This window comes from Orcinus orca, chromosome 13 (genome assembly GCF_937001465.1).
Source record: "Orcinus orca chromosome 13, mOrcOrc1.1, whole genome shotgun sequence".
NCBI classification, from domain to species: domain Eukaryota; kingdom Metazoa; phylum Chordata; class Mammalia; order Artiodactyla; family Delphinidae; genus Orcinus; species Orcinus orca.
The window spans coordinates 11,451,378-11,464,638 of NC_064571.1; the positions used below are offsets into that span (position 1 = coordinate 11,451,378).

At 47.6% G+C, this 13,261-nt stretch overlaps 1 protein-coding gene across 2 annotated transcripts in view; it reads left to right on the top strand.

Annotated features, from left to right (window-relative positions):
* The window catches only part of FBLN7 (fibulin 7), a 59,363-nt gene that overhangs the window by 1,682 nt on the left and 44,420 nt on the right, over nt 1–13,261 (top strand). The window lies entirely within an intron of this gene.

The following is a 13,261-nucleotide window of genomic DNA, read 5'->3' on the forward strand; positions in this document are numbered from 1 at the left end:
CTTAGATTTGGGACTGCATTTCTTTTCCACACTTGCAGGCAGCTCGCCGTTTAATTTTTCTCTCCCTGACGTTTGTGTCTGTTGGAGTCCCACTGGATTTATGTGCTTGACCAGGTTCACTTTTACATTAAGCAGTAAAAACTCATGGTTAAAATTAAGATAAGAATGCAGATAAAAATGTGTCTTCCAAAGGTGAGACTGGAATTGCTCGATTCAGAACCAGCTATCACCAGACTGGCTCTGGAAACTGGAGACCCCTCCCTCTGCGATGGCGTGTCCCGTGGGCTGTGGGGCAGCTACCCCAAGAATACCGTCCATAACAATAATAGTAACGGCAGACGGAAAGAAAGCTCACTGAGTGATGAGTGCTGTATTCTTTGCTAAGCATCTTGCAGGCTCTTTATTCTCAGAGCAGCGCTGTGAGTCGGGAACTATTGTCATCCCCATTTTGCAGATGAGGGAGCTGAGACCCAGGGAGATTCTGACTTACTCAAGTTTCACATGGCCAGGAAGGAGTGGAGTAAATTTAATCTCTCTCCTTGGTCTCCAAGCCTTTTCCCTTCCCCACAGACTCTCACCCATGGATTGAATACCTGACAGGCACAACCGTGGCCACCTAGAAGCCCTTGGGGCACAGGAAGGGGTTCCAGGCAGGGAGAACTCAGTTCAGACCAAACACGGCCCGTGTGAGTGCAGAATGCGGTGAGTTGCCACTGCAGGAAATCACTCAGCCACCAGGCAGCAGAAGCCTGGTCTAGGGCCACAATCAACCCACCCAACAGAACAGTGGGGTGCCCCACCCACGATGCAGATTACATAACAGAACCTGAGGCCCAGAGCTCAAAGCCAGAAGCACAGGTAGGTGCATCCCTGAGCCGGCTCCCCACCCAGGCCAGGAGAGGGGGCAGGGTGGATAGGAAGTACCAGAGGAAGCTGAGGGGCTCTGCACTGCCATTATCCGATCTCTGAAGGTTACCTGGAAAAGTGGTGACACCTTGGCAGTTCTCAGATGTCTGCAGCTGCTGTTCAAGCAGGGAAGTAAGCTCTCTCAGGCTCTGTTCCTGGGGGAGATCTGGGTCCCATCCCTGCCCTGCCACGTCCAGGCTTTCTCAAATTCCTTCTCCTCTAAACGTTGGTATCTTTACCTGCGAGAGCACCTGCCTCACTGGGCTTTGTGAAGGGGAAAGGGAGGCAGAAGGGATTCTCCATAGAAGTTAGTCTAAAAATTCTAGTGAAACTGTCCTTCACCCAAAGTCCTATGTAGTCGGGGGACTCTCACCCCTAATCCTTGTCTGACTTTTCAGCACATCTGTCCTGTGTCACTTTGCAAGATTTCTGTGACCTGCTGTTGGAGAGCCAGTGGTCCTGGGGAAGGAGGGAAGGTTGAGCAATGTGGGGATCCCGTAAGTGGGAGCCCTTTCCCAACACTACTGCCCACTCTGTGTGGCCTTCCCCCAGGAAAAGAAACAGCCTTGCTGGGGAGACAGGAAAGGGAGAACATTTAACACACCCCACGCCTCACCCTCTTCCCCCACAATGGCTCTCGGCCTCCTCGTTGCCTGTGGGGAGGGGGGGCTATGGTATTTCAGAACGTTTCCCCTTCTCCAAAACCTCTCCTTGTGATCACATGTCACAGGGTTCCAAATTCCACCATTAGAGATTCATTCTTTTGGTTGTCTACTCCCAGTTGATACATTGCTTTTTACAGTGTAATAGGAAAGAAATGTTTTTGGTGTACATTTCCATGATTTTAACCATAGAACTATGTTCTATATGTGGTACTCACCACCACAGTCAGGAGACAGAAGAGTTCCACCACCCCAAAATGACATCATCATGCCCTATGTAGTCACACCCTCGGGCACCCTAGCGCCTGGCAACACTGATCCGTTCTTCATCATTATGGTTTTTTCATCTTCACAGTGTAATATAAATGGAAGCAAAAAGTACATAGACTTTTGACTCGTACTTCTTTAACTTAGCATAAAGCATTTAAGATTCTTCCATGTCGTTCTGGGGATGCACAGTTCCTTCCTATTGCTGGGTAGTATTCCATTGTGTGGACGTATCACAGCTTTTTTTTTAATCAATTCAGCCACTGAACTGAATGACACCCATGGTATCAGTTCCAGTTTTTGGTGATTATGACTAGAGCTGCCGTAAACATTCCCATACAGCTTTTGTGTGAATGTAAAAACACTCATTTCTCTTGGGTAAATATCTAGGAGTGGGATTGCTGGGTTATATGGTAAGTGTATCTTTAACTTTGTCAGAAGCAGCCAAACTGTATTCCATATCAGTTGTATCATTTTGCATTCCCACCAGCAATACATAAAAGACCCAGTTGCCCTGCATCCTCACCAGCACTTAATATTATCGGGTTTGTCTGTTTGTTTCTAAGTCACTCTAATAAGTATGGAATAGTATCTCATTGTGGTTTTAATTTCCATTTCTCTAATAACTGATAATATTGACATCTTTTCATGTGCTTATTTGCCATTTGAATAGTTTACTGGGTGAAGTGTCTGTTCAGGCCCTCTGCCCATTTTCCAAATGGGTGATTTGTTTTCTTATTGTTAAGTTTTGAGTATTCTTTATACATTCTAAATAGAAATCCCTTATCAGATGTGTGAGTTGCCAATATTTTCTCCCTATCTGCAGCTTGTCTTTAAAAAAGTTTTTTTTATTTTATATTGGAGTAGAGTTGATTTACAATGTTGTGTTAGTTTCAGGTGTACAGCAAAGTGAGTTAGTTATACATATTCCTATATCTATTCTTTTTCAGATTATTTTCCCATATAGGTTATTACAGAGTATTGAGTATAGTTCCCTGTGCTCTACAGTAGATCCTTGTTGATAATCTATTTTATATATAGTAGTGTGTATATGTTAATCCCAAACTTGTAATTTATTCTTCTCCCTACCCCACTTTTCCCCTTTGGTAACCATAAATTTGTTTTCTAAGCCTGTGAGTCTATTTCTGTTTTGTAAATAAGTTCATTTGTATCATTTTTTTTTAGATTCCACATAAGTGATGTCATATGATGTTTGTCTTTCTCTGACTTACTTTGACTATCTCCAGGTCCATCTGTGTGGCTGCAAATGGCATGATTTCATTCACTGCAGCTTGTCTAAGCAGTGTCTTTCCCAGACCAAAGATTTTAAATTTTGATGAAGTCCAATTAATCGATTTTTTATTTTTATAGATCGTGGTTTTGGTGTCAAGTCTAAGAACTCTTTGACCCCAGATCATGAAAATTTTCTTGTATGTTTTCTTCTAAAATTTTTGTAGTTTTGCATTTTTGCATTTTGATCTGTAATTTATTTTGAGTTAATTTTTGTGTGAAGTGTGAGGTTTATGTTGAGATAAACACTTTGCCTGTAGATATCCACTTGTTCCAACAGCATTTGTAGAAAAGACTGTTGAATTGCCGTTGAATTGTCTGAGCAACTTTGTCAAAAATCAGTGCGTCATATGGGTTTATTTCTGCCAGTAACACACTATCTTTATTACTGTAATTTTATTTATTTAGTTAGTTAGTTATTTGGCTGCATTGGGTCTTCGTTGCACATGGGCTTTCTCTAGCTGTGGCGAGCAGGCGTCTACTCTTTGTTGCCATGCACGGGCTTCTCATTGCAGTGGCCTTTCGTTGCAGAGCACGAGCTCTAGGCGCACGGGCTTCAGTAGTTGTAGCACGTGGGCTCAGTAGTTGTGGTTTGCAGGCTCTAGAGCACAGAATCAGCAGTTGTGGCGCACGGGCTTAGTTGCTCCAGAGGCATGTGGGATCTTCCCAGACCAGGGATCGAACCCGTGTCCCCTGCATTGGCAGGCGGATTCTTAACCACTGCACCACCAGGGAAGTCCCGTTACTGTAATTTTATATAAGACTTAAAATTGGATAGATCTTAAGACTTTATTATTCTTTTTCAAAATTGTTTCAGTTATTATAGCTTGTATTTCCATTAAAATTTTAGAATCGGCTTGTCCCTATCCACAGAATTCCACTGGAATTTTGATTGGAACTGCATTAAACCTACTGATCAATTAGGGGTGAATTGGCATCTTAACAATATTGAGTCTTCCAATCTGTGAAAACAATCTGTCTTTCCATTTATTTAGATCTTCCTTGATTTCCCTCATCAGCATTTTTTAGTTACCAACAGAAACATGTTTTGTTAGATTTATATCTAAGTATTTCATTTTTGGAGCTATTTTAAGTGGTATTAGGTTTTAAATTTTTTCATTTCCAATGCTATATTCCTTGTATATGGAAATTCAGTGGGCTTTTCTGTGTTGACATGGTGTCCTGTGACTTTGTGGAACACACTTATTAGTTATAGGGCTTTTTTTTTTTGTAGATTCCCTCAGATTTTTTTTACATAAACAATCATGTTATCTGTGAATAGGGGCAATTTTATTTCTTCCTTTCTAATCCATGCGCCATTTATTTATTTATTTAGCCTTATTACACTTATTAAAACTTCCAGTACTGTGTTGAGTAAGAGAGTGGACATTCTTGCCTTGTTTTAGAACTTGCGAAGAATGCATTCCGTTTTTTAATATTAAGTGGGATGCTAGGTTGTGGGTTTTTGCAGATGCCATTTGTCAGGTTAAGGTTCTCTTCTGGCCATAGTTTGATGGAGTATTCATTATGAATGGGTGTTGAATTTTATCACATGCTTTTTCTGCTTTCATTGATGTGATCCTGTGGTTTTTCTTCAGTCTGTTATTAAAGTGGATGACTTTGACTGAATTTTTAAATTTATTTTTAATTTTTTAAAATTGAAGTACAGTTGATTTACAATGCTGTGTGATTGATTTTCTAATTTTGAAACCAGCCTTGCATTCCCAGATAAACCCTAATTGATTATGGCATCGTATACATCGTCTATATTTCTGGATTCTACTTGCTAATGTTTTGTGAGAATTCTTGTATCTTGTTCATGAGGGATATTGGTGTATAGCAGGGGTCAGCAAACTATGGTCCATGTACATCCAGTACACTGCTGGTCAAATCTGTCCATACTGATTACTTACATGTCATCCATATCTGCCTTTTGCACTGCAATTGCGGAGGTGAGCAGTTGGAACAGAGACCCTATGGGCTGCAAAGATGAAAACTTTGACTCTCTGGCCCTCTTTCTACAGACACAGTTTGCTATCCCTCATTTATGGATTTCTTCTACTGTCTTTACCTGGTTTTGTTACCAGGGTAATACTGGCTTCCTAAAATGAGTTGTGAGCTGTCCCCTTCTCTTCTGTTTTCTGGATGAAACTGTGTAGAGGTGGTGTCAGTTCCTCTTATAATGTTTGGTAGAATTGACCAGTGAAACCCTGTGGGCTTGGAGATTTCTTTTCTGGAAGGTTTTTAACTATGAATTCAATTTCTCTGACAGATACAGAACTACTTAGGGTAGCCTTTTTCCTTTGGGTGACTTTTGGTAGCTTGTGGCTTTCAAGAAATTGTTCCACAGTCCTCACTGTCTCTTGAGGTAACTGATTTTAAATGCCCTGGAAATTACTCCCCATTTCTCAACAATTGATCTCCTGTAACGACAGATGAGTACTTTGTTCCATTGTTCGCTGCAGAGCCAAATAGTCTACTATGATTAATTTCCTTTCTTGTGTAACTTTTTGGTTTTCCTCAAGATTTTTCACTTTTGCCCGGTTCGTCCTCTACATAAGCACAGTTGTTTCCAATAATCTCTTTCCTAGTCCATATTCTGTCGGGCTGCTTTCCCCCTGGATCCCAGTCATGCTGACCTTCTCTGGGCTCATGGCCCTGTGGCTACCCAGGGACTTTGGCCTGCGCTGGAGTTTATGTTTTCTAGATCATATGTCTTCCTCTTTCTTGGCTTATTCCCTTGTTTTTTTGAACACGTTCTCAGGAAAAATGATGTTTTAATCTGCGATCCTTAGCCCTTCCCAGATCACTTTCCTATTGTAGATGTCACCATTTTTCTACCCTGAAACTTTAAAGCAGGCAACGGTAGCACCATTATCCCCACGCTGGAGATGGGGAGCCTGATGTGCCTGAGGAAGTGGCAGCTGAATCCTCATGTTGGGAACAAAGCCAGAGGAAGGAGCGGGGGGGGGGGGGGGGGCGGGAAATGCCCCCATCCAGTGTCCCCCCACTGACTGAGTTGGGAGGGAAGGAGGTGGGGAGGGTTTGAGACCTATTCCCTGGTCTGAGAACAAATGAGATGAAGAAGGGTGGAAATATGAAAACCCAAGTATGTTCCTTCCCGGTGTAGTATGGTCAGCTTATCGATGTCAATTCTACTGCCAGTTTCGATGGAGTGGCTGGACTCCAGGTTGAGATGGATTGCTGTTTGCTTGAGAACTCAGCACAGAAGGATACCATGCTCGATTAAAGGTATCTGCCGTGCTCGCAGCACCAGGAGTATTTGCTAGCCCGCAGCAGGGTTTTATACACCGGCGCCTGTATTATAAGAATACATGGGGGTGAGCGGAAGCTACGGGGACATGGGAATCATCCATTTTGAAAATGGGGCATTTCATCAAACAAATATTTGCTGACTGCCGTGGCCCAGGCCGGGAACAAAACAGACAAGGACCGTGCATTTGGTTTTGAAAGGGCCGCTCTAGATCTGGAGTTGGCTGATCAGGGTGGCAGTCTGAGCTGGGCTCAGCTCGACTGTTCTGCTCAATGGCTCCAGGCTCCGCTTTTCGGGTCTGGGCTCCTCTTCACCTGTGGACGGCTGCCAGGTGAGCTGCGGCTGGTTGGTCCAGGGTGGCTCTGCTCCATGCAGCCTCTCATCCTCCAGCAGGCTAGCTGGGTTTTTCACATGGTAGAAAGTGGTCAAGGGCCAGGACGAGCAGAATGCCCAAGACTTCTTGAGACGCTGTTCTAAAATGAAGCTGGGATTTTGGCGTCCTCCAAGTGTGGTGAGGCCAACAGATCAGGAGACACTGCCGGAAAAGATAGTGTGTTACTCCCACTATCGAGGAGGGAGAATGTCATACCAAGTTGGGCTACAGAGAGAACAGCAGGCAGGAAGAGAGGGAGGGAAACTTCTGGAAAGCCTTTACTGGGGGTTTTGAGGGAAGAAATGGGTGAGACAGGTTAAGGGGACTAACCGGGTTAAGATTGGCTAGTTGGGATAATTGTAGCAGGATGGTGGTATATAGGGCTGCCCCTAGTCGTCTGATACCGAACCCCGGGTTTGTTGGTGGGGACTGGGCGGGTGTTAGTGTCTCACAAGCTTCGGAGCCAGATAAGCAGGCGGATGGGCTCTGGTTCAGTTGGTTTGCTACCAAAGGTGTGCTGGGCATGGGCAGGGAGGGTGTTGTGTTGTTTGCTGTCTCTAGGAATTTGCTGGCCCTGCCACAGAGGGGCAGTCTGTGCCAAGTCAGCGTGGCCCCAGATGTCAAAACATCACATACAGAAACTAGACAATGTGGTTAATCCAGAGCCAGCCTTGGAACTGGTATATCGCTTCCAGTGCATTCTGTTGGCCAAAGCAAGTCACAAGACCCGCCCATATCCGGAGATGGGAAAACAGACCTCCCTCTGGATGGGAAGACTGGCAGAGCCTCCTTGCAGATGGCGTGGGTGTGGGGAGGAAGAGATTGCCATTCTGCAAACCTTCATCAGTAGTGATCCAGGGCTTTACTGCCCCCAGAGACAGTGTTCAGATGAATGGGTGGGGTCAGGGTGAGGATGGGTGACCGGGAGGCTGTCCTGGTGTCTTCCACTTTCTCCAGCAGCCTCCACCTTTCCCTGGCAACTTCAGGAGGGGGACTCTTTCCAAGTCCTGTCGAGGACCGCCCTGATTACAGAGAAGAGTGGAGACCCCTTTGCTCTGTGGGGCAGTTTCTGGCCCCCGGGGGCGTTGGGCAACGAGTGCTGAGGGTGTGGACTGGATGTGAACAGCTGGGGAAGGAGGCAGTGCCCTGGGTTCTCGGGTTGGCCTGGAGTCTTTCAGGCAGGAACTGATGCCCTCCCAGGCCTGCTCCCCCCTGGAGGATTCTGTTTGACACTGGACTTGATTCCAGGCAGACCAAGCCAGATGCCTGTGGAGCTGCTCACCCCACCATCTGGGCACCGGCCCCTCCCTCCATGCGCCCACCTCCACCTGCCTCCCAGCCAGCTGCCCCAGGAGGAGTGTCCATCCCCTGACTGTTGACAGAGGCCTGACGGTGCCCCTGATCTATAGGGGCAATGGTGGGCTGCCATGCTTCTACCAACTTTCCCAAGGCTTGTGCAGCCCTGGGGCCCTGGGGACAACGGGGCAGACTCCCTGAGTGGGCAGAACTTTCTATGTCCTCTCAAACCCTCTACCTGAGTCTTCCCTGCTTCTCTGGAGTTGCCTGGCACCTAAAATAAGGATGTCACAGACATCTTCATTTAAGAAAACAATAGGCACCTACCATTTGACAGGACCCAAACCTACCCATTTCAGTAAGTAAACCTCTATCTCGAGGAAGTAACCATTGATTTTCCCTGTATGTGGGAAAACACGTGTCCCTCTGGCAGTCTGGGCGCCAGACTCTGCAGAGGGAAGCAGCTTAAATGGGAAGCAAAGCCCAGGGAGCTCACCTTGGGGCTGCGTTTCCAGGTAAGACTGAGACGTGACATCATTCACATCAAAGACTGGAGGTGTGGGGGTGGGATGGCAACTCCAGGGACTCAGGAGACCCTAGGCTGCCCCCTGACTTCACCGTTGTCACCTGGTTGGCTCCTGACTCAGACATGTCTCTTTATGCCGGGGATCAGGTTACCTCTAGACCCTCAGGAGATGCCCTTCCCTCTGCTCCCCTAGGCTGGACTTCCCGTCTCTGCGGGAGGGGTTGGGGGCAGAGTGTGATCGGTAACTGGGTGCGCGGCCCAGGGAGCCGAGAGAATCAGAGGATTCTTGACTGATCTGAAGAAAGGGAAAGCGCCGGGGGTGTCTGTAGGCAAAAAAAGACAAAAAGACAAGCTTCTTCCAGGGAAGCATCAGACACCATCAGTCATTTACACTGTGGTGTGAAAAACATACAAACTTGTCAGTATTACCTCCCAGCGCCTTCTCTGATGGCATAATTAAAGATTTTTTATCTTCCCAGAAGGAATCTAACTAGTAAGGTTAGATTCTACAACTATTCTACAACTGTGTCCTGAGAGCCTTTCCTGCCAGGTGATTCTCTGGGTCTGGCGGGGCAGCAGGGCCCGAGGCAGCGTAGCAAGTGGAGAAGACCCTGAGTGCCTGGTCTGTGTTCCGGCTCTGATGCTTCCCGGCTGAGTGACCCGGGGCAAGTTCCTGCCTCTGTGAGTCAGTCTCCTCCTCTGAGATACCTGTCTCGTGGGGTTGTAGGAAGGAGAAAATGAGTGACATTCAGAGAACAGGTCCAAGATAAGGGCTCAGTACGCGTTAGGGTAGAGAACGATGAGGTGGACACAGACCCTGTTGTCACGTGGCTCACCAAGCAGGCAGAGAAAACAAGACAAACCTGAACGTACCTGGAGGCAGAGCGTGGAAGTGGGGTGTTGTGTTGGAGGGTGGCCAGGAGGCTGCTTAGTACTCAGTAGGCAGGTAAGGGCTCTTCGAGAAGGGGGCTTCTAAATGAAAATGGAAAGACAAGAGCCTGGCTTTCAAGGACCAGGGGCAGAATCTGGGCAGAGGAAACAGCCAGTGCAAAGGCCCTGAGGTAGAAGTAATCTTGCTGAGGTGTGTGGAGAAACACAGAGGAGGTCTGAATCTTGGGACACAGAAGGTGCCTGATCTGGACACAGTTGGAGGTGGCAGGGCTTGATCACATACGGCTCTGTAAGCAGAATAATGCCCTTCGCCCAAAGATATCTATGTTCTTATCCCAGAAACCTGAGACTCTTACCCTGATTTTAGCCCAGTGAGTCCTGTGTTGGGGTTCTGACCTCTGTCTTTTGGGAAGCTTCGATTGCAGGAGGGCCCGGGAGGATGCAGGGAGAGCAGGTGGCACGCAGGTGCAGGTGCAGGACAGGGTAGTTTCTGTCGCACCGTTGCCTGCTCACGGAGAAACGCTTGGGATTTTTCGCTAGCGAAGGTAGGAAGATCTGAAAGTGTACCACGTGTGTCATTGAGCCTTCACAACCATCCAGGTGAGTTTCTTTAAGAGTAAGGACTCACAAGGCTCCACCTCTCATGCATGGCCATGCCTACCGCACTCACTTCATCAGTCCCCTTCATTCTGCCCACGCTGCCTGCCAGGACCGGGCCCCCCAGCGCCCTCCGCCTCCTTGGCGTCAGCCCCAGGAGACCCGGTCAGATCCAGATGTCCACTTTCACAAGTCGCAGAAATCTTGGATCATGTGTGAATGTGCACACATGTGGGCTGACGTTCCCTGAAGGGTCCATGCGTGTGTTGGGGGGGACAGTGGGGGGACTGAGAGGGTCGGCTAGCAAACTGGGGCCTCTGAGCCCCTCGTCCTGGTTCCCTCGGGCTGAAGAGAGAAGAAGAATGTACTTTCCCAGTGGGTGGACTGGGCACAGTGTGAGTGGTAAGGTAGCCTTGCCATTGACCAACCAGATGCTCTGAGCCTCAGTTTCTGTAGCTGTGAAATGGGGATAACTATGCCTGCCTAGGGGGGCTGCAAGGAGGACTAAATGAGATAATGATGGCTCCGTTTCTTACGTCAGTACCTGGCACGAAGTAGGATGCTTAGTGAATATTTGTGGAATAATGAATAAATGAATGAATTATGGAATCATTCAGTTGTACATGTGAAACTAACAGAATGTTGTATGTCAATTATACCACAATAAAAAATGTAATATAAAAAAGAAGAAAAAATCAAACAAAAAATGAGTAAGTGAGGAGAAGATGCGCTATACTAAGTTTCTTTTTCCTCTTCTTTTCCTCTTTATTTTCTCAACTTCCTCTCTCCTTCTCTACTCATATTGGGTTAAGTCCCAAAAGGAAGTAAGCAAAACATGCCCCATTTCTGCAGCCAGGAGGTCCTCAAGTTATGGAGAGAGGTGAGGGGAAGGCCCAGTACCAGGGGGCTCCACAGGGGACTGTGGCTGGTTTTATATGTGTGTGTGTATGTGGTATGTATATGTGTATTGTGTGTATGTGGTATGTGTGTGTATATGTGTATTGTGTATGTGTGTGTGTGAATGTGTGTGTGTGCACGGAGCTCCCCACTGGGCTGGGCGTTAGGGGAGATATTTGCTGGACGTAAAGTGATAGTGTTAAAGGCACAACCAAGTCTGCAGGTGAATGTGGCCATGGGAAGCGTGGCTGGGCAGCAAGCCAGTGAAAGAATATGGTGGATTTGGGGAGTAAGATGAGGAAGACTGCCCTGGGCTCACACTTACATCTTCCTTCGCTCCTCATTCATCTGTTTTGTTGGTTCGCTCAAATGAGCATCTCGTGTGTACTCAGGTCCTGTCCTCAGTGATGAGGATTCCAAGTTGTCTATAACTTGTTCTCCGCCCTCAGGCATGCAAAGGGGCCAGAAGAGAGGTGACCAGAGCTGCCTGTCAAGGGGGTGCTAGAAAAGGAGAGGAGTCGGGAGATGGACAGAGGAGGGCTCCTGGGGGGTCTCCATGGACCCCTCTCTGAAGTTTCACATCAGGGTCTGGAGGAGGCCTGCTGGGATTTCAATACTGGATGCGTCACCGTGGCCAAGTGACTACTTGGCTTCCTTGCCTGTAAAGTGGGTGTAATAATGGTGCCCATATCCCGGGGCTGTCGTGAGCATCTAACGAGTTCGCTTGTGTGCAGTGTGGTGGCAGTACTGCCTCTTGGCTTCCACTGTTGTCATTGTTCCCGTGGCCACTTCAAAAAGTAGACAAGAATTGAGTTGGGGCGAAAATATAGAATTTTGGGCAGCCGGTATCGTAAGAAACCAAAATGCCCTGAGTACACAAAGGGAGACTCTGCTGGAGGGTTGTGACAGCTAATTTTATTTGTCCACTTGGCTAGACCAGATATTTAGTGAAACACCAGTCTCGATGTTGCTGTGAAGGTTTTTTTTTTTTTGGCCACACGGTGCGGCATGCAGGATCTTAGTTCCCTGACCAGGGATTGAACCTGCGGCCCTGCAGTAGAAGCATGGAGTCTTAACCACTGGATTGTCAGGGAAGTCTCTGTGAAGGTATTTTTTTAGACTTGATTAGCATTAAATGGTAGACTTTGAGTAAAGCAGGCTGCTATCCATAATGTGGGTGGGCTTCATCCCAAAGACTGAGGTCCCCAGAGAAGGAGGGCTTTATGCCTCCAGACGGCCTTTGGAGCTACAATACCAACTCTTCCCTGGGTCTCCAGCCCACACTTTGCATGAGCCAATTCCTTAAAATAAATCTCTCTCCTTCTCTCTCCCTCTCTACAGGGTGTGTACAGATACAATTGGTTCTTCTTGGTTCTGTTTCTCTGGAGAACCCTAAAACAGGGCCTTGGGCACCTCCCCAAGTAAAATTCCCTCACTTCCCCCAGAAGTGTCCTTCCGTTACTCTTCTGTGTGGGTGCTGGGTCAAGGTCACTGGAATGAGAGAAGTTGAGGAGTTCTAACCCGCTTCTGATTTGGCCTAAAATTAAAAAAACAAAACAGAACAAAACAAAAAAAACTTTCGGAGAAAAAAAATCCTGTGCAAATTCTACATGACTCAGATGCAGAGAGCCTCGAGCCTTGGCTAGCAGGCACACACTTGGCAAGTGTGCTCCGTCCTTTCATAGATCTAACGGCATCAAAACATCTGTGTTCCCATTAACAACATGCTGACATGACACATAGCTGTGGCTTAGAAGAAACCAGCGTGAGAGGGCCCTTCCGAGGTCCAAGGGGTCATCCGTGGCTGCCTGGAGGGGTCTGGGGCTCTATTATCCTCGAGGTGGCTCTCAGAAATAGCCACTGTGCCGAGACTGTCGCTGTCAGGATGACCGTCAAGCCAGGTCACGTGAGAATGGAGCCTCAAGGACCCCCCGTCCTTGTGCCCCCCCATGCCTGGGCCCTTCAGGGCTTTGAGAGCTGGGCTTCACTTGTAAACTGAGCCCAGATGGCAAGGAAGCCTGGCTGGGGTGGGAAGGTCCGCCTACCGGGTTCTGGCACGGGCATGGGGTGAGCTGGGGGACACACAGCATCTTTGTCTGTGTCCACCCCTGGGCCAGCAGGTGGGGTCGCGGGAGCTGGTCAGCCTCCCAGGAAGAGGGGCGTTGTCAGCCCCGAGGCGTCTCCATTAGATCCATGTGAGAGGGTGGGTTGGAGAGAAGATGGACAAGACTTTCCCTGGAGGAGCGGTGGGGTGGCTGGAGGGTAGTTCTGTGACCTCCTTG